Genomic DNA, 26,659 nt, shown 5'->3' on the forward strand with positions numbered 1-26,659 from the left:
ATGGACATGCTGCGTATTTTTCCGCAGTGATAATGCACAGCGGAAATTTCCGCAGCATGTGCAGAGCACGGATTATCATTGGGGAACATGGCAGGTCTTCTACCATGCGTTTAAGCGTTTCTGCAGCGTTTTTGCTGCTGAGGAAACGCTTAAACACATCGTGGGCACACAGCCTAACAGCGTATCCCTCCCCCGGGCTGTGCTCATGGACTGTAATGTAATCAGGCCTAGGTCAACATCTCTTGTTGCATCTAGAGGGTGTGAACCCTTCCCCCATCCAGGGGCTGATCCCAGTAGACAGAACAATAGACTCATGTTTGGCCCAGTCAGTTGCGTGGGGCCTCCCGACTCTGGAGGGTCTCAGGCTGCGGCCAGATCCTCGTGGCGGGTGTGGGTTGATAGAAGCTGCCACGTTGGATTGTGTTGTGTCCCTCATCTGCTGGATCCATTGAACTCATCCAAGGACTATTTCTATATTTTCCTGGCGGGAGGCCCCCCCGGACTTGTTTCTGCTGTTATATAGCAAAAACGAACCAAATACGGAGTATATGGCAAAGAATCAAAAAACTTTATTGTAAACAATATATAGAAAAGACATACATGATTAAAAAGGACAACACACAGACAACCAAACTGGGTGACACATATACAACATAATAATAGATGTTAAATATCTATTGGGACAAAGTGCAAGAAGTGCTCGTATTCAAGGCATTTATGCACTGGTACAAAATTATGGGATATTTCATCACTATGGATATGTACCACGTGCCATATGGCCTATAGTGCCCTATGAAAAAATGCTAAAGAATTATATTGCACTCTTACCCATATTAGATCAGCACCCAGAATAAACAAGGACCCCAATGCGTGTTTCGCGTGGTATATCCTGTGGCTTCCTCGGGGGGATTGTTTAATAGGACCTTCCATGTCTGTTTAAATATACTTTAGGGCCTGCGGTCACATGACCACAACGGACCAATCATCTCCTGGACCATCAGCGCATACGCGCTGAACAGCCCAAGCCAGATGCGTCACGCATAGCCATCAAGGTGAACCAGGACACGTTGCCATGGCCCCCCAACATGCGCAGACACCATGCAGATGCCGTGCATGACGCAGAGGCAAGGGGAGGCACAGCACCCACGCGCTCGCCAAAGAGAACAACACAGCAACGCATTTAGACAAGTATAGTAACGCAACTACTTAATAATGCAAAAATGTGTTAGAGTAAGCAGTATCATTTTCCTATAATTGCAACACGATTCTGTCAGTACGAAAATCTATTTTCTTAGTCCAATTTAATTGTTGCTCGTAGTATCCTCATATTGATTAACCATATGTAGATGATCCATATAGATGGTGCATATAGACTATGGAGAGAGAAAGTTACAAATGACAAAGAAAAATTAAAATCAACACATACAATTGTATAAAAATACCACAAAGATTACATCTATTAAAGAAATGGGGTGAAGCTCAGGGCCTCATTAAGGCCATTTGGCGTCATTGTTCCCAGTTCCACTATCCATTTGGTTTCCCTTTGAGCCAGAACTTTTTTACATTTCCACCCCTAATGCCACTATGGATGACATCGATACCACGTACCATAAATGTTTCAGGATTTCTCCCATGACAGATTTTAAAATGGCGTGCTATCGTCTTTAAGGAGGTTGTGTCGGCCACCGTCCTCATACCCCATGCCCCCTCACACCAGCCACGCAGCCCCTCTACATACCCCATGCCCTCTCACACCAGCCACACAGCCCCCTGGATGTCCCTCTACATACCCCATGCCTCCTCACACCACCCACACAGCCCCCTGGATGTCCCTCTACATACCCCATGCCTCCTCACACCAGCCACACAGCCCCCCGGATGTCCCTCTACAGATCCCATGCCTCCTCACACCGGCCACACAGCCCCCTGGCTTTCCCTCTACATACCCCATGCCTCCTCACACCAGCCATGCAGCCCCCTGGATGTCCCTCTGCATACCCCATGCCTCCTCACACCAGCCACACAGCCCCCTGGATGTCCCTCTACATACCCCATGCCTCCTCACACCAGCCACACAGCCCCCTGGATGTCCGTCTACATACCCCATGCCCCTCACACCAGCCACACAGCCCCCTGGATGTCCATCTACATACCCCATGCCTCCTCACACCAGCCACACAGCCCCCTGGATGTCCCTCTACATACCCCATGCCCCTCACACCAGCCACACAGCCCCCTGGATGTCCCTCTACATACCCCATGCCCCTCACACCAGCCACACAGCCCCCTGAATGTCCATCTACATACCCCATGCCTCCTCACACCAGCCACACAGCCCCCTGGATGTCCCTCTACATACCCCATGCCCCTCACACCAGCCACACAGCCCCCTGGATGTCCATCTACATACCCCATGCCTCCTCACACCAGCCACACAGCCCCCTGGATGTCCCTCTGCATACCCCATGCCTCCTCACACCAGCCACACAGCCCCCTGGATGTCCGTCTACATACCCCATGCCCCTCACACCAGCCACACAGCCCCCTGGATGTCCATCTACATACCCCATGCCTCCTCACACCAGCCACACAGCCCCCTGGATGTCCCTCTACATACCCCATGCCTCCTCACACCAGCCACACAGCCTCCTGGATGTCCCTCTACATACCCCATGCCTCCTCACACCAGCCACACAGCCCCCTGGATGTCCCTCTACATACCACATGCCCCTCACACCAGCCACACAGCCCCCTGGATGTCCCTCTACATACCACATGCCCCTCACACCAGCCACACAGCCCCCTGGATGTCCCTCTACATACCACATGCCCGTCACACCTGCCACACAGCCCCCTGGATGCCCCTCTACATACCCCATTCCCCTCACACCAGCCACACAGCCCCCTGGATGTCCCTCTACATACCACATGCCCCTCACACCAGCCACACAGCCCCCTGGATGTCCCTCTACATATTCCATGCCCCTCACACCAGCCACACAGCCCCCCTGGATGTCCATCTACATACCCCATGCCCCTCACACCAGCCACACAGCCCCCTGGATGTCCATCTACATACCCCATGCCTCCTCACACCAGCCACACAGCCCCCTGGATGTCCATCTACATACCCCATGCCTCCTCACACCAGCCACACAGCCCCCTGGATGTCCCTCTACATACCCCATGCCCCTCACACCAGCCACACAGCCCCCTGGATGTCCCTCTACATACCCCATGCCCCTCACACCAGCCACACAGCCCCCTGGATGTCCCTCTACATACCCCATGCCCCTCACACCAGCCACACAGCCCCCTGGATGTCCATCTACATACCCCATGCCTCCTCACACCAGCCACACAGCCCCCTGGATGTCCCTCTACATACCCCATGCCCCTCACACCAGCCACACAGCCCCCTGGATGTCCATCTACATACCCCATGCCTCCTCACACCAGCCACACAGCCCCCTGGATGTCCCTCTACATACCCCATGCCTCCTCACACCAGCCACACAGCCTCCTGGATGTCCCTCTACATACCCCATGCCTCCTCACACCAGCCACACAGCCCCCTGGATGTCCCTCTACATACCCCATGCCTCCTCACACCAGCCACACAGCCCCCTGGATGTCCCTCTACATACCACATGCCCCTCACACCAGCCACACAGCCCCCTGGATGTCCCTCTACATACCACATGCCCGTCACACCAGCCACACAGCCCCCTGGATGTCCCTCTACATACCACATGCCCGTCACACCTGCCACACAGCCCCCTGGATGTCCCTCTACATACCACATGCCCGTCACACCTGCCACACAGCCCCCTGGATGCCCCTCTACATACCCCATTCCCCTCACACCAGCCACACAGCCCCCTGGATGTCCCTCTACATACCACATGCCCCTCACACCAGCCACACAGCCCCCTGGATGTCCCTCTACATATTCCATGCCCCTCACACCAGCCACACAGCCCCCCTGGATGTCCATCTACATACCCCATGCCCCTCACACCAGCCACACAGCCCCCTGGATGTCCATCTACATACCCCATGCCTCCTCACACCAGCCACACAGCCCCCTGGATGTCCATCTACATACCCCATGCCTCCTCACACCAGCCACACAGCCCCCTGGATGTCCCTCTACATACCCCATGCCCCTCACACCAGCCACACAGCCCCCTGGATGTCCCTCTACATACCCCATGCCCCTCACACCAGCCACACAGCCCCCTGGATGTCCATCTACATACCCCATGCCTCCTCACACCAGCCACACAGCCCCCTGGATGTCCATCTACATACCCCATGCCTCCTCACACCAGCCACACAGCCCCCTGGATGTCCCTCTACATACCCCATGCCCCTCACACCAGCCACACAGCCCCCTGGATGTCCCTCTACATATGCCATGCCCCTCACACCAGCCACACAGCCCCCTGGATGTCCATCTACATACCCCATGCCTCCTCACACCAGCCACACAGCCCCCTGGATGTCCATCTACATACCCCATGCCTCCTCACACCAGCCACACAGCCCCCTGGATGTCCCTCTACATACCCCATGCCCCTCACACCAGCCACACAGCCCCTGGATGTCCATCTACATACCCCATGCCTCCTCACACCAGCCCCCTTTATGCCTCCACAGCATTTATTCCCATGGTCAGTTCTCCCACCTCAATCCTCACAGCACAACGCTGAACACGACCTCCTCATCACCATCCTCCGGTCCCGGCACAATGTGCACTGCTGCAGCCGCAGGTGGAAGAGCGTCCACTGGACTGAGAAGCCCCGCCCCTTCCGGTGACGTCATCTTAGAATGAAACCACTCCTCCCCCTCAAGAGATCAACTCTAATCTAGACGCTACCGTGGAGGTATGTGGAGACCCCATTACTGGGCCCAGGGGGCATTAACCCCTTCAGCACGGAGGCTCTTTGGGGTCTTGTGTTGCCCCTTTATAAGAATCATAAGGTTTCTGTTCTGTTTCCTGTAATAGATACATACGACCCAACTATGGAGACAAGAAGGGGGGAAACGTATTGTTCTCAGAGTACAGGACCCCCACAGTGTAATGCCCCCATTATGCCCCTTATGCAGGATGTATGATGCCCCCACACAGTGTAATGCCCCATTATGCCCCTTATGCAGGATGTATGATGCCCCCACACAGTGTAATGCCCCCATTATACCCCTTATGCAGGATGTATGATGCCCCCACACAGTGTAATGCCCCCATTATGCCCCTTATGCAGGATGTATGATGCCCCCACACAGTGTAATACCCCCATTATGCCCCTTATGCAGGATGTATGATGCCCCCACACAGTGTAATACCCCCATTATGCCCCTTATACAGTATGTATGATGCCCCCACACAGTGTAATACCCCCATTATGCCCCTTATACAGTATGTATGATGCCCCCACACAGTGTAATGCCCCCATTATGCCCCTTATGCAGGATGTATGATGCCCCCACACAGTGTAATACCCCCATTATGCCCCTTATGCAGGATGTATGATGCCCCCATTATGCCCCTTATGCAGGATGTATGATGCCCCCACACAGTGTAATGCCCCCATTATGCCCCTTATGCAGGATGTATGATGCCCCCACACAGTGTAATACCCCCATTATGCCCCTTATGCAGGATGTATGATGCCCCCACACAGTGTAATACCCCCATTATGCCCCTTATACAGTATGTATGATGCCCCCACACAGTGTAATGCCCCCATTATGCCCCTTATGCAGGATGTATGATTCCCCCACACAGTGTAATGCCCCCATTATACCCCTTATGCAGTATGTATGATGCCCCCACACAGTGTAATGCCCCCATTATGCCCCTTATGCAGGATGTATGATGCCCCCACAGTGTAATGCCCCCATTATGCCCCTTATGCAGAATGTATGATGCCCCCCACACAGTGTAATGCCCCCATTATGCCCCTTATGCAGGATGTATGATTCCCCCACACAGTGTAATGCCCCCATTATACCCCTTATGCAGGATGTATGATGCCCCCACACAGTGTAATGCCCCCATTATGCCCCTTATGCAGGATGTATGATGCCCTCACAGTGTAATGCCCCCATTATGCCCCTTATGCAGAATGTATGATGCCCCCCACACAGTGTAATGCCCCCATTATGCCCCTTATGCAGGATGTATGATACCCCCACACAGTGTAATGCCCCCATTATGCCCCTTATGCAGGATGTATGATGCCCCCACACAGTGTAATGCCCCAATTATGCCCCTTATGCAGGATGTATGATGCCCCCACACAGTGTAATGCCCCCATTATGCCCCTTATACAGAATGTATGATGCCCACATTATGCCCCTTATGCAGGATGTATGATGCCCCTTTTGCAGGATGTATGATGCCCCCACACAGTGTAATGCCCCCATTATGCCCCTTATGCAGGATGTATGATGCCCCCACACAGTGTAATGCCCCCATTATGCCCCTTATGCAGGATGTATGATGCCCCCACACAGTGTAATGCCCCCATTATTCCCCTTATGCAGGATGTATGATGCCCCCATTATGCCCCTTATGCAGGATGTATGATCCCCCCATTATGCCCCTTATGCAGGATGTATGATGGCCCCCACACAGTGTAATGCCCCCATTATGCCCCTTATGCAGGATGTATGATGCCCCCACACAGTGTAATGCCCCCATTATGCCCCTTATACAGGATGTATGATGCCCCCACACAGTGTAATGCCCCCATTATGCCCCTTATGCAGGATGTATGATGCCCCCCACACAGTGTAATGCCCCCATTATGCCCCTCATGCAGGATGTATGATGCCCCCCACAGTGTAATGCCCCCATTATGCCCCTTATGCTGGATGTATGATGCCCCTAGACAGTGTAATGCCCCCATTATGCCCCTTATACAGGATGTATGATGCCCCCCACACAGTGTAATGCCCCCATTATGCCCCTTATGCAGGATGTATGATGCCCCCACACAGTGTAATGCCCCCATTATGCCCCTTATGCTGGATGTATGATGCCCCTAGACAGTGTAATGCCCCCATTATGCCCCTTATACAGGATGTATGATGCCCCCCACACAGTGTAATGCCCCCATTATGCCCCTTATGCAGGATGTATGATGCCCCCCACATAGTGTAATGCCCCCATTATGCCTCTTATGCAGGATGTATGATGCCCCCACACAGTGTAATGCCCCCATTATGCCCCTTATACAGTATGTATGATGCCCCCACACAGTGTAATGCCCCCATTATGCCCCTTATGCAGTATGTATGATGCCCCCACACAGTGTTATGCCCTGATTATGCCCCTTATGCAGTATGTATGATGCCCCACACAGTGTAATGCCCCTATTATACCCCTTATGCAGGGTGTATGATGCCCCCACACAGTGTAATGCCCCCATTATGCCCCTTATGCAGGATGTATGATGCCCCCACAGTACCGCCTGAGGTTTTACAGTTGGAATAATCCCTCTGCAGTTGGTTTTCCCTTTGCCTGCTCCCCTCCATGTAGACCCTCGAGCATGTATACATGCATGTAGGGGAGCAGCCGGCCTTACTAGATATCGAGGCTTTGTACAGTAATATACGGCCTGAGGATGGTATCAGAGGAATAAGACATTTCTTTAAATCGAGATCAATACAGTGTAGCAGACATAATGACTTCATGGAAGATCTTCTAAAATTCACTCTTACTCATAACTTCTTTCTTTTTGACAGGAAGTACTTCCTCCAGCTCAGGGGTACTGCGATGGGGGGCCCCTGTGCCCCCTCATGTGCTAACTTATCCCTGGACTGGTGGAAGGAAAACATAATATTCTTTGATGATTATAAGTGGTGGCATCCATATACTGGGTTATGGTACAAATATATTGACTACATTTTTGTCATCTGGTCGGGGACGACTGAACAATCTTTTTAATTTGTCGGGGAACTCAACATCAATAGAGTGGGCTTTAGATTTACATCTGAATTTAATTATAATAATAATTTTTATTTTTTTAGCGCCAACTTATTCCACAGCACTTTACAATTTTAGGGGCGGCTTATACCGACAATACAGACTTTACAGAATAAGCTTAACTCAGATGTTAAAAGGAGTGAGGGTCGCAAGCTTACAGTCTATAAGGAAATAGGGGAGACACAAAGGTAAAATGTTGTGATGTAGCAGACATCCCTTTAATGGTTCAGTGTGTTTGAATGACCATGTACCTTCCCCTTTAACTGACTGGTCACATGACCGTGACATCACACAGGTCCTTATGCACACAGTTAAGGTCCTATCTGTGAGTGTGTGTGTGTGCTGCAGTATATATAAACCCTGTGTGATTTGTGACAGGTGTGTTCCGGTGTGTAGGAGTTCCTGTGTGTTGGGAGCTCCTGTGTGGGCACCGTGTGTCAGGCACGAGGCTGTTCCCTGTGTGTGTGTGTGTGTGTGTGTGTGTGTGTGTGTGTGTGTGTGTGTGTGTGTGTGTGTGTGTGTGTGTGTGTGTGTGGGGAACCCTGCTCGTGTGAGGCCTGGTGGACTCCGGTGGAGGTGAAGCCTGGATCCCTCTGTGAGAGTGTGTGGGATGCCAGTAAGCCTCGGAGTGCCACACAAGAGGCCTGGTGGACTCCGGTGGAGGTGAAGCCTGGATCCCTCTGTGAGAGTGTGGGGGATGCCAGTAAGCCTCGGAGTGCCACACAAGCATCCTGGAGGGTGAAGCCTGGGTATGATATCTGTAATACGCCAGTAAGCCTTGGACGGGAGTAATGGCTGGAGACCATGTGTGGTAAGCCGTGAAGCCACAGTGGTGGCATATGAAATGGACTATTACAGCTGAAGCCGGCAAAAGGTAATACTCTTGTATTATGGACATTTGCATGGACATTGTTTAGTACTACCTTGCGGAAGGCTGTAATTGGAGCTAAGTGGGCCGGTCTGCCACTTGGGCTCGTGAACTTTATCAGTGTGTCGGTGAGCCACTAAGATGTACTGAGTGATCAGCAGTTTATGGAGTTAATAAACTGCTGAGTTGAGAAATACCGAAAAATATGGCTGGTGTGTTTGTAAATTGACGCAGCGAAGCGAGTATCCCCCAGGATAATAAGTAGCGCTGCCTTACATGTGGTGGAGAATGCGGGCAACTGCAGTCTGGTTGCTAGGGGCACTCTGCAGTCTGGTTGCTAGGGGCACTCTGCAGTCTGGTTGCTAGGGGCAACTGCAGTCTGGTTGCTGGGAGCATCTGCAGTCTGGTTGCTGGGAGCATCTGCAGTCTGGTTGCTGGGAGCGACTGTACAGGTCGACGAGTGTGGTAAAGCATCTGGCTGCAACTCAGCGGGGTTGTGAAGGTCGTCATCGCACTCAAACCTGGTTTGCTGTGGCTCGGCGGGGCTCACGAAGGTCAAAGCATCTTGCTGCAACGCGGCGGGGTTGTGAAGGTCGTCGTCGAACTCAAACTTGGTTTGCTGTGGCTCAGCGGGGCTCACGAAGTTCAAAGCATCTTGCTGCAACTCGGCAGGGTTGCGAAGATTGACGTCGCACTCGAATCCGGTTTTGCGGTGGCTCGGCGGGGCCACGAAATTTTTTTCGGGGAGAGCGGTGAAGTTCAAGTGTGAACAGTGTACCGTGATGGCTGTGAGCAAAGCAACAGAGGTGTCTGGAACTATTGAGCGTTTGAAGGGCCGGTTGGGTTCGGAACAGGTATTTGAGAAACTCTTGCAGGACATGGTATGGGAACCGCAGGAGCTGTGGGCACCGTATAGAATGGCGGCCGTGGACCATTCTATGTACTCTCTGGGGGCGCACGTGTTGTCCCAGAGTGCCCGGGGAGGTGGTAAGAGATCTTGTGAACTGAGTCCTAAGACTGTCGCTGATGTTTTTTGTAAAAATTCCCTTACAGGTGTGGTTGTTAAAAAGGGGGCGGAGTCTAAAAAGGGGCGGATTTTCACAAGAGTGTGGAGTATAGAAAACTGGAAATTGTTGCTGATTGTGGGTTGGTACCTCCTAGAAATGACAAGGTGACCGTTGATAACTGGGTAGCTCCAGTGGAAGGGGGTGAAGTCAAAGGGGGAGGTGACCTGGTAGTCCACAACATCATGAAGAGTGACACAGACCAGATAGCTGACGGTGACACTACGGAAGTAGAAGGAGAGGTCAGTCAGGAGGGACTAGACGAGGGGAGAGAGTCCACCTCTCGTCGTAGACGGTGCAGGGGCCACAAAAAGGTTGCTCCGGTAGTCTTGGATGAAAATGAAAATAAAGGAGATGTAATGCTGTGTGCTGTTGTTACAAGGGTGGATCCTCCTTCAGAGGTAGAAGAGGAGGTGACGGACCTGGAGAACGTGTCCTCAGACCAGCGGAGCCTGGAGTCTGAACGGCAGAGGGTATACCAGGTTGTGAGGAACTTACAGCGAGGTCTAAAGGAAAGCAACGAGGAAGTTGTCCAGTGGAAGGAGATGTTCCACACAATTAAGGAGGACCGCCGCAAAATCAAGGAAGAGGTTTTGCAGTTGAAACTTGAGAAGGAGTCGCAGCAGGAGGGAGTTTCTGGAAGTGAACAGGAACTAGAACGACTGCGCGAACAGTTCAACCAGGAGCTGTGTGACTCCAGGATGGAGTGTGGTGAACGCAGTAGGGAACTGCAACAGAGTAAGAGAGATTATGAGGATCTCCTCAAGGTGAAGAAAAAACTAGAGGAGGATAAGGCGGGTGCAGAGCAAGTGCACCAAGTGGTTGAGACCACTCTGCAAGATATCCGTGAGGAGAATGAAGATCTCCGGGGAAAGACCCTAGATCTGGAAGCTCAGGTGAAGGAGTTACAGATGTCCTGTGATACTCTCCAGAAGGCGGAGACGTACCTTAAGGAAACAGTCAGCAAGATGGAAGCTGAGCGAGAGAAGATGGAGGAGTCCATCGGAAAAGCCACAGACCAGGGCCAGGAGTTGGTCACTGGAGATGGGTGGTATGAAGCAGATACTTCCTCGAGTGATGTGGGCTCGGAGGATTCGGTGGATGTCGGAGCCGAGATCAAGCAGCTCAAGGAGTTGCCACAAGCCCAGTGGACGCAAGAGAAGCGTGAGAGACTGGCTATTAAGAGCCGAGTGGGCGCATTGGAGACGGAGAGGTCTGAGAGAGCTCTGCTGCTGGAAGAGCAGTTGAAGCAGGAAGAGCTTCAGAGATGGACTGCTGAGAGGTGAGTAACTGAGCTGGAAGGAGAAGTTTTAGAGCTCAAAGGTCGCCTAGCAAAGTGTCACGTGGTGAACGAGGTCTCCTTGGAGAAGGAAAAAGGCAAACAAGTTGCACTTACTCCCTTAGACCATGAGAAGGTAGACCTTAGGAGAGCTAAGAGTATGGTGTTGGAAGATAAAGATGAAGTGGAGGTGGTCAAGACGAAAAGTTGTGAAGTTGTAGCTGTGAGTCCGCTCAGGGGAAGCATCCAGGGTGAAGAAGCTGGAAGTCAGTTGTCCCTGAAACCTGAGCTGGTTGATCGTCTGGAAACCACTGGTGAGACCGAAACGTCTCGGTACAAGTGCCTCGTAGATGTACCCGAGGACTTGAGGGAAGAATGCACCCGTGAGTTCGTGCATGAGGAGTTTAAGAAGGCCGTGGGAGCCTGTAAGGTGTACTTGACCTCAGAGGCTAGACAGCTGGTGGTCCTGTCCACGACTGAAGTCACGGTGAAGAGGGTGGAGATCCTGAGTGACATACATTGGCGATGTATTCGCACAAAGCGGTTTCTCCGGTTGAAGACGGAGGAAGCCGCTAGACAACTGGAGCTGATGAGAAAGGCTCACAGTCTGCGAGAAGAGGTCATCCGGGTGCCTCGTGTTCTGGTGAGAGAGCTCATTGGGAGAAATGGCCGAGCCATGCAGATGATGGTGAAGAAGTCTGGTGTGGTAAAAGTAAGCAGTCCACGTGATCGTCGGGACTGGATGCCGGATGAAGACGGCATGGTGTCGTTCTACGCTGTAGGAACGGAAGAAAGTCTTGCAGATATGAGCATGCTGGTGGAGTACCGAGTGACCTACCTGCGAGAGGTGGAAAAGTTGAATCTCGCTAGACTGCGAGTAAATAGACAGCATCATCTGAGCAGCAGAAGATGGCAGCCGTCTAGAAAGTGTGAGACCAGACAGAGAAAGGGCTCCCTAAATATCAGAGCAGCTGAGGTTAGGGACCTTTCAAGATGTCCTGGGAGTGGGTTTGGAGGTAGTGAGACCTCCAGTGACTCAGGGTTGAGTGGCCCATACAATCGACCCAATAGAGGACAGAACAATGTAGAGTCGCACTGCTATACTGACCGCTGGGAGCGTGGGAGACCTGACAGGGTTTCGACTGACCGCTGGGAGCAGGGGAGACCTGACAAGGTTACGACTGACCGCTGGGAGCGAGGGAAGTCTGGCAAGTTTATGACCCGGAAATGTGACTTGACGGAGTCGATGACATTGACAGATGGTAGGTCCCTAAGGAGTGGGCTAATGTCAATGACTAATGTTCCAGGGGCTGGACAACACAAGGGTCAAGTGCATGGTCTCAGTGTGAACTGCGGGATATAGACTGTTTGTGTATTATGTGTTCAACAGAGGGGGGGAATATGTGATGTAGCAGACATCCCTTTAATGGTTCAGTGTGTTTGAATGACCATGTACCTTCCCCTTTAACTGACTGGTCACATGACCGTGACATCACACAGGTCCTTATGCACACAGTTAAGGTCCTATCTGTGAGTGTGTGTGTGTGCTGCAGTATATATAAACCCTGTGTGATTTGTGACAGGTGTGTTCCGGTGTGTAGGAGTTCCTGTGTGGGCACCGTGTGTCAGGCACGAGGCTGTTCCCTGTGTGTGTGTGTGTGTGTGTGTGGGGGAACCCTGCTCGTGTGAGGCCTGGTGGACTCCGGTGGAGGTGAAGCCTGGATCCCTCTGTGAGAGTGTGTGGGATGCCAGTAAGCCTCGGAGTGCCACACGAGAGGCCTGGTGGACTCCGGTGGAGGTGAAGCCTGGATCCCTCTGTGAGAGTGTGGGGGATGCCAGTAAGCCTCGGAGTGCCACACAAGCGTCCTGGAGGGTGAAGCCTGGGTATGATATATGTAATAAGCCAGTAAGCCTTGGACGGGAGTAACGGCTGGAGACCACGTGTGGTAAGCCGTGAAGCCACAGTGGTGGCCTATGAAATGGACTATTACAGCTGAAGCCGACAAAAGGTAATACTCTTGTGTTATGGACATTTGCATGGACATTGTTTAGTACTACCTTGCGGAAGGCTGTAATTGGAGCCAAGTGGGCCGGTCTGCCACTTGGGCTCGTGGACTTTATCAGTGTGTCGGTGAGCCACTAAGATGTACTGAGTGATCAGCAGTTTATGGAGTTAATAAACTGCTGAGTTGAGAAATACCGAAAAATATGGCTGGTGTGTTTGTAAATTGACGCAGCGAAGCGAGTATCCCCCAGGATAATAAGTAGCGCTGCCTTACAATGTATATATATTCTATAATACAGCCTTACTATACTAAATAGGGTAAGTACATAACACTACATGAACTGGCCGCCAGCCAGTATGTGTACTGTACAGACTGAGGCTAATCAGTGCATGGATGGTATGAGCATGATTGTGAAGAAAATTTTAATATGGGCCAAACTGGGACAGTTAGATGAGTGTGTTGAGGTGATAGGTCAGTCTAAAGAAATGGGTTTTTATGGCACGCTTAAAACTTTGGGTATTGGGATTAATCGAATTGTCCTGGGTAGTGCATTCCAAAGAATTGGTGCAACACGCGAGAAATCTTGGAGACGGGAGCGGGAGGTTCGGATTATGGAGGATTTTAGTTTTAAGTCATTGGCAGAACGGAGGGCACTTGAAGGGTGGTAGACTGAGATGAGGGAGGAGATGTAGGGCGGTGCTGAATCGTGGAGCGCTTTGTGGGTGAGAGTGATAAGTTTATATTGAACTCTGTATTGGATGGGTAACCAGTGCAATGACTGGCTCAGGGAAGAGGCATCGGCGTATTAGTTGGTGAGTAATATGATCCTGGCTGCTGCGATCAGGATGGATTGGAGAGGGGAAAGTTTAGAAAGAGGGAGACCAATTAGTAAAGAGTTGCAATAGTCTAGACGAGAATGAATAAGAGCTACAGTAAGAATTTTTGATGAGTCAAAGGTAAGAAAATTTCTGATTCTAGAGATGTTTTTGAGGTGTAGATGACACGAACGAGCGAGTGATTTGATGTGAGGAGTGAAGGAAAGATCTGAATCGAGTATGACCCCAAGACCAACAAGTGGGCTTGTTGCTGGTTGCTGGGGAGTAATGGTGGAGCCACAAACTGAAGTGGCAATATTGGGCACAGGTAGGTTAGTGGAGGGAGGAAATATGAGTAGTTCAGTTTTTGACAGATTCAGTTTTAAATAGAGGGAGGACATAGTGTTCGAGACGGCGGAAAGACAATCACTGGTATTTTGTAATAATGCAGGGGTGTTGTTTGGAGAAGAGGTGTATAATTGGGTGTCATCAGCTTAGAGATGGTACTGAAAACCGAATCTGCTGATTGTTTGTCCAATAGAAGCGGTATATAAGGAAAAAAGAAGGGGGCCTAGGACTGATCCTTGAGGAACCCCGACAATAAGGGGAAGGTGAGAGGAAGAGGAGCCAGCAAAAGATACAGTGAAGGAGCGGTCAAAGAGGTAGATCCACAGTGTCGAATGCTGCAGAGAGATCCAGGAGAATCAGTAGGGAGTAGTGACCATTAGATTTTGCTGTTAGTAGATCATTAGAGACTTTAGTGAGTGCTGTTTCAGTAGAATGTAAAGGGTCAAGAAGGGAGTTATCTGAGAAATAGAGTATTAGACAGGAGTAGACCAGGCGTTCCAGGAGTTTAGAGATAAAAGGAAGATTGGAAACAGGTCTGTAGTTGGCCGTGCAGTTCTGGTCGAGGGATGTTTTTTTAAGTAATGGATGTATGTTGGCGTGTTTAAAAAAGGAGGGGAAAATACCAGATGAGAGGTAGAGGTTGAATATTTTAGTTAGGTGAGTGGTGACAGCTGGAGAAAGGGACTGAAGGAGATGTGAGGGAATAGGGTCACTGGTGCAGGTGGTAGAGCTAGGGGAAGCAAGGAGCCTTGTCACTTCTTCCATGACTGGTTCAAAATCAGAAAATGAGCAAGATGCAGTGTGGGAGGGGGGAGCATGCATAACATTTGGGGATTAGGAGAAAATTTCCTGTCTGTATGGTCAATTTTTTCTTTGAAATAATTGGCCAGATCGTAAGCGCTGAGGTCGGTGGTTGGGCCTTAAGCTGTTTGATTAAGGAGAGAGTGAAAAGTGTCAAACAGGTGTTTTGGCTTATTGGGCCGTGAGATGATGAGGTTGTTAAAGTAGGATTGTTTGGAGAGGTGAAGGGCGGAGTTATAGGTTTTAAGCATGAATTTATAATGGAGGAAATCTTCGGCCAGATTAGATTTTCTCCACAGCCGTTCAGCGCACCTGGAGCACCGCTGGAGAAGACATGTTTACAGCGTGTGCCAGGGTTGTCGCCGTTTGTGCCGAGTTGTACTCTGTGTAGGAGGTGCAGCGTGCGGCTTCATCCAAGGCGCATAGCAATATCTCGTTCTAATGCTTCAGTTCAGAGTCAGGACATGAGAGGGAGGAGATTGGGACCAATGATGTTTGCAACGTTTTCATAAATTTCTGGGTGTTAATGGACTATATATTTCTATAGGTGAGGAAAGTGGGGGTGTCTTGAGCAGGGTGACTGTTCTTGACAGAGAATGAAAGAAGGTTGTGATCAGAGATCGGTAGAGGAGCGTTAGTAAAGTCATGTATTAAACAGAGCCGAGCGAAGATCAGGTCAAGAGTATTTCCATTTTCATGTGTAGGAGAATTAGTAAGCTGTGAAAGGCCGAAGGAGGAAGTTAGCGATAAAAGATGAGTGGCAGATGGGGAGACGGAATCGCCAATTGGGATGTTAAAGTCTCCCATGATGAGGGTGAGGATGTCATAGCATAGAAAGTTTGGAAGCCAAGTGGCAAAATGATCCACAAACTGATGGGAGGGGACGGGAGGGCGATAGACAACCGCCACTCGCAGGGAGAAGGGCCGGTAGAGTCTCACTCTGTGGGCCTCAAAAGAAGGGAAGATAAGTGAGGGTGCTGGGGGGATAACCTGAAAAGTACATTTTATTTAAAGGAGCAGACCAACACCAATTATTACCAGTTGCCGTTCCTGTATGTACTGATCAAGAAAGATTGAAATGGGACCCTAGAGACACTCATCTACCATAAACTTTCAAGCACTAATAAACTATTGAAGTGTGATAACCACCACCCCCATCCCCATACAAAGAGGAAAACCCAAGGGCCAATTTTTATGGTTGAGAAGGTACTGCTCGAATGTCACAGATTTTAATATACAGGCAATAGACCTGAACACCAGATTAAGGGATAAAGGGTACTCATGGTACATTTTCGATTCCGCATCATCGTTTGCAGAAAAATGGGAGAGAGAGACACTCCTGCATACCAATCCAAGAGACCAAGAAGAAGATTGGACTACACGAGTAAGAAAAACGTATGACAAACAGAGTGACCGTATCTTTCATATCCTCAGAAAACACTGGGATATACTTGTGGTCGACCCGGACCTGAGGGTGCTGTGGAATCTACTCCCACAATAACTTTCAGAAAGGGTTGGTCAATTAGTCACCATGCACAGTTTCTATAAAAAAACTGCACCCAAGGGGACTTGGCTAGATAGAAGAATCTGCGGTTTGTTTAGATCTGGAGAATGTTGTATATGTAATTGGATGAGACCATGTAAATCTTTCTCAAGTTCCTCCATGGTTAAAATCTTTTTCCAGTGGGATTATTCCAACTGTAAAACTTCAGGACAAGTATATATGGCCACATGCACCTGCCCCCTAGAATATGTAGACAAGATCAAGAGGGAGTCTAGGAGGAGAGCAGGGGAGCATTTGGGCAATATATGCCATGGTCGGGAGATCCCATTAGTGAGACACATGAACAGTGCACATCGAGGTGAAACCGGAGACCTCTCCTTTTGTATCATTGTGGTGCTTAAACCCAATGTGAGAGGAGGTGATCACAATAGATGTATCCTCTGAAAGGAAAGTGAGTGGATTGTTAGACTGGATTCACCAGCCCCTAAGGAACTCAATGAGCAAATTTCCTATGCCTGTTTTGTGTGACTACAGCCCCATGTCACACTGTCACAGAATACTGGAGGTAGGGGGCCTAAGCTGACCCTAAGCTGGGGCCCTGACTAATCCCTCATCCTGGAGGTACTGTTAAAGGTACAGAGGTCCAGGCCGCCAGCGTAACCCCTACCTTCTGAGGATCCCTGCACCTAAGTAATCTAGTCCTGAGAAGGACCCCGATCACAACAATAGGGAACCAGAAATAATATGCCCACACACAGTATTTAGACGAACGAGACAGTACAAGGGAAAAACCAAAACCACCTTGCATACAACTTCTAAACAACTACAACAGAGGGAACACCAACGGGAAAGGAGATAAATGATAAAGCGAGGAAAGGGAAAACACACTTCCAAATACACTTATCTCAGCAACTCCAAACACCACGATCCGCTCTGTAAGTCTGAATGAAAAGCTTTCACCGACACCTCCCAAACAGACCTGCAGGAATATAAAGGAGTCTCACTAAAGAAGCATTGATTGCAGCTGGGCGAGGCTGGACCTCAGCTAGCCCAGAGAGAGAGAGAATTAACTCCTACACTGCCGAGAAAACACAAAGCACCAACAAGTCAGCTGCGAGAAGTCAGGCTGTGTACTCGTGACGATCTTCGTGGCAACACACCCGTGACAGTACCCCCCCTTCTACGAGGGGCCTCTGGACCCTCAGGGCCAGGTTTATCCGGGTGAGTCGTGTGGAAGGCCCGAACTAATCGGTCTGCGTTAATATCCGACGCAGGAACCCACATCCTCTCCTCAGGACCATACCCCTTCCAATGAACCAAGTACTGAAGGGACCGGCGATTAAAGCGTGAATCAATGACCCTCGATACCTGGAACTCCAAGTTACCATTGACAACCACAGGAGGGGGAGGTAAAGGTGACGGTACCACCGGCGCCACATACCTCTTAAGCAATGATCTGTGAAACACGTTGTGAATTTTAAACGTAGGGGGGAGGTCAAGACGGAATGCCACCGGATTAATAACAGAACTGATTCTGTACGGCCCGATGAACCTGGGACCCAGTTTCCAGGAGGGAACCTTAAGTTTAATATTCCTGGTAGACAACCATACCTGATCGTTCACACTTAGGTCCGGACCAGACACTCTCCTCCTATCAGCCATACGTTTGTATCGGTTCCCCATAGTATTCAGATTCTTCAGCACCCCTCTCCATACTGAAGCGAGAGATGAGGAAAATCGTTCCTCCTCCGGAACCCCCAAAGAGCCCCCCCTACTGAAAGTACAAAACTGGGGGTGAAAACCATATGCCCCAAAAAACGGGGACTTACCAGTGGACTCGCTCCGCCTATTATTGAGAGCAAACTCTGCCAGAGGTAGGAAAGAAGCCCAGTCCTCCTGGTTCTCTGACACAAAACACCGAAGATATGTCTCCAAGCTCTGGTTCATACGTTCCGTCTGACCATTGGTCTGAGGATGAAAAGCCGACGAGAATGACAAATGCATCCCCCGCCGTGCACAAAACGCCCTCCAGAACTTGGACACAAACTGAGACCCCCGATCAGACACCACCTCGGCGGGTACCCCGTGAAGCCTCACAATCTCCCCAATGAACACCTGCGCAAGAGTTTTAGCATTAGGGAGAGCCGGAAGAGCGATAAAATGTGCCATCTTGCTGAACCTGTCCACTACAACGAGTATGACCGTTTTACCCGAAGACGGAGGGAGGTCAGTAATAAAGTCCATAGACAGATGAGTCCAAGGACGCTCCGGGATCTTCAAAGGTAAGAGGGCCCCAGACGGACGGGTATGTGAGGTCTTAGAGCGCGCACAAACCCCACAGGACGCGACAAAAGTTACCACCTCTTTATGTAAGTTAGGCCACCAAAACCGACGCGAGAGGAGATCCACAGTTGCTTTACTCCCCGGGTGTCCTGCAAAAACTGAGTTATGGTGTGCCTCGATCACCTTTTGTCGCAACTGATCTGGAACGAACAGTCTCCCCGGAGGTCCAACAGGGGCGTCTCCCTGAGCCTCCAATATCTCCTCCTCCAGCTCAGAGCATACTGCCGAAACCACCACCCCCTCCTGAAGAATAGGAATCGGGTCGTCCGTATTCCCGGCCCCAGGGAAACTACGAGATAAGGCATCCGCCTTTACATTTTTAGACCCAGGACGATATGTAACGACGAAATTAAACCTGGTAAAAAACAATGACCACCTAGCTTGTCTGGTATTCAGACGTTTAGCGGACTCCAGATATAGCAGGTTCTTGTGATCGGTGATGACGGTGACCGGATGAACTGCCCCCTCCAAAAAATGGCGCCACTCCTCAAAAGCTAACTTAATGGCCAAGAGTTCCCTATTGCCGACATCGTAATTCCTCTCAGCGGACGACAATTTTTTAGAGAAAAAGGCGCACGGATGCCACTTACCAGGGGACGAACCCTGTGACAATACTGCTCCCACCCCTACCTCGGAAGCGTCTACCTCTACAAAGAATGGCTGAGACGCATCAGGTTGAATGAGTATGGGTGCCGAGGCAAAACATTTTTTCAAGGAGGAGAATGCTTGACAAGCCTTGTCAGACCACCTAGAAAAATCCGTCCCCTTTTTAGTCATGTCTGTGAGAGGCTTAACCATGGACGAGAAATTACGAATGAACTTCCGGTAATAGTTAGCAAACCCCAGGAAACGTTGTAGTGCCTTAAGATTCTCCGGCCGATCCCACTCAAGAACTGCCCGCACTTTCCCAGGGTCCATACGAAAACCGGACGCTGAAACCAGGAAGCCTAAAAACTGGAGTTCCTGTACGGCGAACACACACTTTTCCCACTTGGCATACAGTTTATTATCCCGCAAGATCTGTAACACCTGTCTAACGTGCTCCTGATGAGACACCAGATCCGGCGAGTAAATTAAGATATCATCCAGATATATGACAACAAACTGTCCCACCAGGTGGCGAAAAATATCATTAACAAAGTGTTGAAACACCGCCGGGGCATTAGTCAGACCGAATGGCATGACAAGGTTCTCATAATGCCCCTCCGGAGTGTTAAAAGCCGTCTTCCACTCATCCCCCTCCTTCATCCTAATCAGATTGTACGCCCCCCTGAGATCCAACTTAGAGAACCATTTGGCGCCCACGATCTGATTAAAGAGATCGGGAATAAGTGGGAGCGGATACGGATCTCGGACCGTAATCCGATTAAGTTCACGGAAATCCAGGCAAGGGCGTAGGCCTCCATCTTTCTTCTTAACAAAGAAGAACCCCGCGGCCACCGGAGAAGATGAAGGTCTAATATGCCCCTTAGCCAGACTTTCAGAAATATAATCCTTCATGGCCTGCCTCTCAGGACCAGAAAGGTTATACAACCTAGCTTTAGGTAACTTGGCCTCAGGGAGCAGTTTTACAGAACAGTCATACACGCGATGAGGAGGTAGTTCCTGACACCCATTCTCCGAGAATACATCCTCAAAGTCCGCCAGAAATGGAGGTAAGACCCAAGGAGTAACCGCACCGATGACCGTGTTCATGCAGTTTTTATTACAGAATTTACTCCATTGGCTTATCTCTCTGGTTTGCCAATTAATAACCGGGTTATGCTTAGCTAACCAAGGAAGGCCCAACACTATGGGAGTGGGAAGACTCTCCAACACGTAGCAAGACAACAGTTCTTTATGTATTGCCCCCACTTGAAGTTTTACGCCATGCACAGCTTGCAAAAAACTTCCCTGACCGAGAGGTCTGGCATCGATCGAGAATATGGGGATGGGTTTAGCCAACTCACTCAATCGCATACCTTGAACCCGGGCAAACCGAGCATCAACCAGATTAGCCCCGGCCCCACTATCCAGAAGAACAGATATCCTCTCAGTTCTCGTACCCACCACCACCTCCGCCGGTACGAGAAACTGAGACGAACCTAGGGACGAAATACCTACTCCCAGATTGCCGTCCACCACACAACCTGGGATCAACAGTTTTTTCGACGACTCTTTACTCTGCAAGGGACGGGATGGACACCCCCCAATAAAATGTCCCTTTTTCCCGCAGAGAAAACACCTTCCTGTCTTATGGCGCACCACCGGTCCCCTTCCCCGAAATGATGTCCCTCCTAATTGCATAGGCTCCTCCGGACTGACCAGGGGAACCACCATATGAGGGGACCTTGTAGGAGGTGGAGACATTACAGGGGGTAGAGTTATCCCGCACCTCTCCCGAAGCCGTCTGTCAACGCGAATGGCAAGGGCCATAGCGGCTTCCAGTGACGCGGGAGAGTCATACTGTGCCAACACATCCTGTAATTTGTCGGATAAACCATGACAAAACTGGCTCCTAAGAGCCGGGTCATTCCACTGGGTGTCCGTGGCCCACCTACGGAACTCCGAACAGAATTCCTCCGCCGGACGATCTCCCTGCTGAATCCTACGTAACTTAGACTCAGCAAGGGAGATCCGATCTGGGTCATCATATACGAGTCCCAGAGCAGCGAAAAACCTATCCACTGACTGGAGAACCGGGGAGCTTGGGGGAAGAGAGAACGCCCAAGATTGTGGGTCCCCTTGTAGGAGCGAGATGACAATTCCCACCCTTTGTTCTTCACTGCCCGATGACCGAGGCCGCAGCCGAAAGTACAATTTGCATGCCTCCCGGAAAACAAAAAACTTGTCCCGCCCCCCAGTGAACCTGTCAGGGAGAGCTACTTTAGGTTCTGGTCCGGCTTGCTCCAGAGGATGCAAAACCTTGGACCTAACGTCCGCCAGCCCCATGGACAAACTCTGCAACTGCCGAGCTAGACCGGCTACTGGATCCATGGTAGCTGGAGAAAAACTAAGATGGTCGGTGAAAATGTCACACTGTCACAGAATACTGGAGGTAGGGGGCCTAAGCTGACCCTAAGCTGGGGCCCTGACTAATCCCTCATCCTGGAGGTACTGTTAAAGGTACAGAGGTCCAGGCCGCCAGCGTAACCCCTACCTTCTGAGGATCCCTGCACCTAAGTAATCTAGTCCTGAGAAGGACCCCGATCACAACAATAGGGAACCAGAAATAATATGCCCACACACAGTATTTAGACGAACGAGACAGTACAAGGGAAAAACCAAAACCACCTTGCATACAACTTCTAAACAACTACAACAGAGGGAACACCAACGGGAAAGGAGATAAATGATAAAGCGAGGAAAGGGAAAACACACTTCCAAATACACTTATCTCAGCAACTCCAAACACCACGATCCGCTCTGTAAGTCTGAATGAAAAGCTTTCACCGACACCTCCCAAACAGACCTGCAGGAATATAAAGGAGTCTCACTAAAGAAGCATTGATTGCAGCTGGGCGAGGCTGGACCTCAGCTAGCCCAGAGAGAGAGAGAATTAACTCCTACACTGCCGAGAAAACACAAAGCACCAACAAGTCAGCTGCGAGAAGTCAGGCTGTGTACTCGTGACGATCTTCGTGGCAACACACCCGTGACACCCCATTCTGGATTATATTTTTGGATTTTATGCTCTACCCATTGCTAGTCAGTTCCCTGTGAATAGGGTTCACATATTGTTGTACTTCACCGAGATATCTGAGCTTCTATATCAGAATTATTACTTATCAATTATATTCCACTCATACTATTTCGTCATTGACAAGTGTGGTGATCCTTGTGTACCTCCAATTGTGCAATAGAGGTCAAATTTGACCATTTAGGAATATACTGTGGGCCACCATCCCATATTTTTGTAGTGATAAAGTAGATCTACATGCCTATTACATGATGGGAGGATGTGCAGTACTTGTTTTTAGTCTCCCATGATGCTGATCTCAGAGATAGGATTTTTCTATGTTGGTGGTATGCAATCCATTACCATATGCGATCCGGCGTGGAACGCATGCTTCCGGACATGCGCATGCGCAGATAGGAGACCATGATGCCCTCCGGCATGGAACGCACATATCCGGGCACGTTTGAGCTTTCTGCCCGCCCGTTGTTTTGTGCTGGATTGTGGGACGTTCTTGAGAATTTATTTTTGTTCCATCTTTCTTTAGTTGATCCCACTGATGCATCAGATAAGTCCTCAGAGAATTATAATTAGAGGAACCCATGGACACATTAGGATTTGTGAAGCTGACCTCCGCTCTCCTCTATTTCCTTTGAATTTATTGTGTGACCTGTATTTCAGAACAGTAGCTCCTGGTTTGTTTCATTTCCATGTGTAAATTGAATTTGACTCGTAGTCTTTGATATCTCTCTCAAACGTAGTTTTTTTGATGTCTGAGATGGCATCCTCCAGACTTTGTAAATTCTTTTGCATATTTTGTTTGAGCTTTGGATCCAAAAAGGCTTCTACACCAGTCGGAATAAGCAAGAAACAAATATCAAGCACAATGTAACTTGGTTATCCTATAAGGGGTTTTTTAAATGTGGCCATACACCCTGTAAAGCATGCAACTATGTTAATAAAACCAACACATTTGAAGAAAACCTAATGGTACACCAATTTCCAATACTCAATTTCATCAATTGTAACACTATAGGGGGTCATTTATTTAATAGAGTGTATAGAGAGTTAACTACAATACGTGGGATGCTCGTCAGGTCCGCTAAAAAAATGTATTAGAAGACATTAATCTATTAAGATATTTGGCAGTCGGCACCACACAATCTAAATCACTGAAATATGATACGGGGTGCAATGGTAACTGTGCAACAAAGCACATAAAGAAGTAGGTAGAGAAAAGCTTGCACAGTGAGATAATGCACATCCAAAAATAATAAGAATTACTACAAATAATAAATACAATAGCAACTTTATTTCATGTAGGGACACACAAGTGGTTAAAAAACATACGACCCCTGACGAAGCTACTGTAGTAGCGATACACGTAGGGCAGGCATAGATACCTATGGAGGGAGTCCACTGCAGAGAGGTAAGCCCTACGCATATCGCTACTACAGTAGCTTCGTCAGGGGCTGTATTTCTCTTGCTGATCAAAAAGGTCATAGCATTTGTATAACCCTGAATGCTGAATTCTATTCGTTTGGAAGCAATCATGCTTACTGTGCTAATGACAAATTGTACTAAGTCAGCTGAAAGTTTATTTGCAACAGCCCCTGTGATACCAACTATGTAAATAGATTAGCTCAAACAATGATATCTGATACCTGCACCTTTACCTGGGCTTTATGACCTCACACAGATGTAAATATAAACAGGGGTGTCTGTAGTGCTGTAGACAGAATGAAATTTGGGACAGAGAATCACGGAACATCAGAAGGACTTTGGAAGGAGAATGGGAGACATCCTTCAGGAAAGTAGATGGATTGCATGGCATCTAAAGAGACACAGATTTGTATTCTACATGATTCTAGTCTAAGGGTATCAGCCCTCACTGGAAAGTTTCAGATCTGCTCCATTAACCATCAGAGAGACCATGGATACTTTTGAGAAGTCCAGGAGAGGACGGAAAAGTCACTTGGCCCCATGGATATGCTGTTTTGGTGTTACTAGGAGGGACCCACCGGTCACCTAGAACCCATGGAGACATTTGGAGTTGCCAGGAGGCACCCACCGGTCGTCTGGTCCCATGGAAACTCTCGGAGAGGTCAGGATGGGACCATCGGGTCTCCTGGTCTTGTACCTCGATGGACTGTTGACTTCCTAAGCTTGCCGCTACCTTCTCTCTGTGGGGGCCAGCCAGAAGCGGAGGGCCACTGGTTGAGGTAGTAGGCCCTGGAAGTCTCCAAAATCGCAGCTGTTCTATCCCAGGCGGGCGGAGATGGAAGGATGAGACTGTGTAATGTACCATCTTAGGTATTTGCTGGACTGTTCTGTATGTTTAATGTCCACTTTGTGGTTCAATAAAGTGTTGCCACTCACTCTAAAGTTTTACCCTCACCCTATGTTGTTTGAGTAGCGTTACGCCCACAGAAGACCCTGGGGCTTCACCGTCCCTGACCAGGGCGGCTCATGCTGTATTCTTCAGACAAGGTGCATTAAATAAACAGTGAGCCGACCTCCCTCTCCATTTTCTCATTATATGCATGTTTTCCTTATAGTGACAAATATTTATTTTTGCTAAAACTGTGATATTTTCACTTTAAAACTTTTTTAAACCTTTTTTATAAACTTTTTAAAATAACTCTCATTAGTGCGATCATACAACACAGAAGCCTTTGATTGCTCAGGTGATGCACTGTACTACTGTAGTGCCGTGTATTATCACTGCCTGACAGTGTAATACTAACTGCCCCATACACATGAGATAAGTGTTGGCTGAACGATCATTTGGCAGACAGCTATCTCTCCAGACTCCCCCATACACAAATATTCCAGCTTTCCTGTGGTTTGTATGACTGACTGCATCTGTAGGGAGGTCCCCAAATACATTATATAGTCGACCAAAATCAGTGCTTCCATGTAACTTTAGTCTAATGTTTATGGAGGCGTTAAAAAGTAAGTTATGGAACGTTGCCTCTGGCCCGGCCTAATAGACTTTTGTACATTACAGGCCCAGTACTTGGGAGAGGAGGGCATTCAGCTGAACTCTGTCACACCTTCTTAGATGCCATGTTTGCTTTTTGCAGGAGCAAGTGGTTAAAGTGCCAGGGATTTTATTGCAGCCGCACCTGTGCCATCCCTGAGGTGTACATCTATGTTCTGGTGCCCAAAAGAGTTCATAACATGTTAAAAAATTACAAAATGTGTCTTGTGCTTTTTGCATGTTTTTTCTTTTTACAAGAATTGTTGGTGCAAATTTTCTTTTCAAACCTTTTAACCCCTTAAGCCCCGCGGGTGGTTTGCACGTTAATGACCGGGCCAATTTTTACAATTCTGACCACTGTCACTTTATGAGGTAATTACTCTGGAACGCTTCAACGGATCCCCCTGATTCTGAGACTGTTTATTCGTGACATATTGTACTTCATGATTGTGGAAAAATTTCTTCGATATCACTTGCGTTTATTTGTGAAAAAAATGGAAATTTGGCGAAAATTTTGAAAATTTTGCAATTTTCAAAATTTGAATTTTTAAGCCCTGAAATCAGAGCGATATGTCACACAAAAGAGTTAATAAATAACATTTCCCACATGTCTACTTTACATCAGCACAATTTTGGAACCAAAATTTTTTTTTGTTAGGGAGCTATAAGGGTTAAAAGTTGACCAGTGATTTCTCATTTTTCCAACAAAATTTACAAAACCATTTTTTTAGGGACCACATCACATTTGAAGTCACTTTGAGAGGTCTTTATGACAGAAAATACCCAAAAGTGACACCATTCTAAAAACTGCACCCCTCAAGGTGCTCAAAACCACATTCAAGAACTTTATTAACCCTTCAGGTGCTTCACAGGAATTTTTTGAATGTGGAAGAAAAAAATGAACATTTAACTTTTTTCACAAAAATGTTACTTTAGACCCAATTTTTTTTATTTTCACAGGGGTAACAAGAAAAAATGGACCCCAAAATTTGTTGTG

The 26,659-nt window shown here is 49.0% G+C and overlaps 1 protein-coding gene across 2 annotated transcripts in view; it reads left to right on the forward strand.

Annotated features, from left to right (window-relative positions):
- Positions 1 to 26,659, forward strand: part of LOC141235843 (uncharacterized) — a 41,186-nt gene that overhangs the window by 2,196 nt on the left and 12,331 nt on the right. The window contains exon 1 of one of the 2 annotated variants that reach the window (XM_073668194.1): positions 4,796 to 4,889. The exons of the other annotated variant lie outside the window; for it this stretch is intronic. The gene's annotated coding sequence lies outside the window, so the exon portion shown is untranslated. Of the gene's footprint in view, positions 1 to 4,795; positions 4,890 to 26,659 lie in introns of those variants that run through there. 2 annotated transcript variants of the gene reach the window in all.

The sequence above is a fragment of the Phyllobates terribilis genome, unplaced genomic scaffold (assembly GCF_046119375.1).
Source record: "Phyllobates terribilis strain yellow unplaced genomic scaffold, ASM4611937v1 Scaffold_691__1_contigs__length_813055, whole genome shotgun sequence".
Taxonomy (NCBI): Eukaryota; Metazoa; Chordata; class Amphibia; order Anura; family Dendrobatidae; genus Phyllobates; species Phyllobates terribilis.